This window comes from Cottoperca gobio, chromosome 6 (assembly GCF_900634415.1).
Source record: "Cottoperca gobio chromosome 6, fCotGob3.1, whole genome shotgun sequence".
Classification (NCBI taxonomy): Eukaryota; Metazoa; Chordata; class Actinopteri; order Perciformes; family Bovichtidae; genus Cottoperca; species Cottoperca gobio.
In genome coordinates, this window is record NC_041360.1 from 26,683,443 (window position 1) to 26,685,942 (window position 2,500).

General features: G+C 46.0%; 1 protein-coding gene across 2 annotated transcripts in view; it reads left to right on the plus strand.

Moving 5' to 3' along the window:
• LOC115010324 (RNA-binding Raly-like protein) overlaps positions 1–2,500 on the plus strand; it is a 40,193-nt gene that overhangs the window by 30,494 nt on the left and 7,199 nt on the right. The window lies entirely within an intron of this gene.

Below are 2,500 nucleotides of genomic sequence, written 5' to 3' on the forward strand. Positions count from 1 at the left end.
TCGGTAAAGAGACAGACAGGGCTGGTAAAGAGACAGACAGAGTCGGTAAAGAGACAGACAGGGTCGGTAAAGAGACAGACAGAGTCGGTAAAGAGACAGACAGGGCAGGTAAAGAGACAGACAGAGTCGGTAAAGAGACAGACAGGGCTGGTAAAGAGACAGACAGAGTCGGTAAAGAGACAGACAGGGTCGGTAAAGAGACAGACAGGGCAGGTAAAGAGACAGACAGAGTCGGTAAAGAGACAGACAGGGCTGGTAAAGAGACAGACAGGGCTGGTAAAGAGACAGACAGGGTCGGTAAAGAGACAGACAGGGTCGGTAAAGAGACAGACACGGCAGGTAAAGAGACAGACAGGGTCGGTAAAGAGACAGACAGGGTCGGTAAAGAGACAGACAGTAAAGAGACAGACAGGGCCGGTAAAGAGAAAGACAGGTCCGGTAAAGAGACAGACAGGGCAGGTAAAGAGACAGACAGTAAAGAGACAGACAGGGCCGGACAGCCGGTTAAAACTTTATTGATTTTTCAACCGATTGCCCAGTCCCAGTACGCAGCAGGAGTTGTCCCAGTACGTCACTTTATGACCCCATGACCTCACACCCCAGGACAAACTTCATGTTTTTCCCTCGTTTCAGAACCGCGAGGCTCCTGTCCAACACATTTGTGGCAGGAAATAAACAGACTCTTGTGGCCGCTAGTGATGAATTATACATGATTCTTCCAAAGGAAACCTTTCACAGATTTATGAGCTCTTCTTTGCCTTTTGGCAACTCATACAAAGGCAAAACAAATCAAAAGATAGTAGATCGGCTTTAAGAGTGGACAATACTGACAGTATATATATGCTATAACTCGTGGGCTACATCTTGTAAATACACCTTTTCCCTCCAGTGTTTCTCCTCTCCATCAGTGACATGTTTTAAAGGGAAGCTGTGCAGCTAGAATTGTGCTGGTGTCAGCAAGAAAAGAGAGCTAGCACCTATAGGCTGCTGACGACATCACTGATGAAGCACGTTGATTTTGTTTGATTTTGTCAGAAAACTCAAGAAAAGAAAAGAAATATATATAAATAAATATATTTTATGAGTATTATAGTTGTTTGTCAAATTTTATTTGGAATTAGTCAATAAAAATAAATGTTTACAGAGTGATACTTTGCACAGATATGCACTTGCAAAGTATGAAAGAAAAGTGAATTATTCCTTCTATTGCAGCATCTTTGCACTTGCGTGTTGTAAATGTACATTTTAAATCCTCTCGCATGCAGAACTACATGTTGGATACCAAGTTTCCAAGGACTGTCGTGATTTAGAAGATTCAGATTGTTGTCGTTATGAGAAATGCAGTTGTATCTTTCAGCTGATAAATTCATAAAACAACATTATAACTGGGGTTACGAGTGTTGACCATGAGAAGAACTATGACTGCAGTTGTGTGGGTTTGAATGTTTAAAAGCTTTTAACCAGAGAGGGCAGTGACACCGACACCCTGCGGCTGGCAGAGGTCGACACGCGGGGCTGTTTTAACTTTTACATTTCACACCCACACAGCATCTGAAATCTGTAAATCTGCAGCCAACACGAGCTCCTGTGGAAAAACCTTGATCTTTCCTTTTTCTAAAACCCTGCTCGTGTTATCTCCCGCCTGTGTGACGGCTCGCCTCGGTGGTAGGGCCCCAGGGTGCTGCAGAGAAAGCGGGTGGGGGGTGGGGTGGGGGGGGCGCCAGATGGTCTCTTCATTAAAAGCTTCTGTACCGCGGGGCTCTCCTCTCTGCTATAACCCAGCCGAGCCTATCAGCGCTCGCAATTAGACCGAGTTAATAGTGCATGGCAAATAAGAATTGTTTATACTAGTTTATTACAAGCCTTAATAGTTTTTACTTCGCCCCATCACGAGGAAATTAGATTGCCTTTGCAAGCTCCCGAGGTCGAAAAGCTTTCAGGAGTGAAGTAGTTTTCAGGGTCGTTTAGTGAGCTGTCGGCGGCGCCGGCGGTCCATTACAGAGCACAGCGAGGGCGAAGGCTCGTGCACTGGAAGGAGGTGCAGCGCCGAGGGTCCTTGATGGTGCTGGACGACACGCTTTGATGGCTGCAGGGGTCACTGGATGGACTCTGCAATGAGCCGCGAAACCAAACTCTGATCCATCTTCAAGTTTGTTTTTAGTCTACTTATGAAATAAAACACCTGAATCCTCAGTGAGTCTTCTGCCTTGTTTCCACTTCCTGCCCCGGGTACTTTTCTCTATTTTGTTTCCTACTGCAGATAGTCCCCCGACATCGTAGGTCGGAGTCTCAGCTGAGTGCTGCAGCGACTCCGCGTCAAACAGACGTCATCTTCAACGCGAATCCTTTCAACAACGTAGTGTTTGGTGTAGTTTTGCGGACTGCCTTTTAAGCTGCTTTTCACGATAGCTCGGCTGTTCAGAAATCACGGGTTTATGACGATAACGGAAATCGGATACAGCATTTGAGGCGGGACGTTCATTATGAAAGGCTCTTAGTG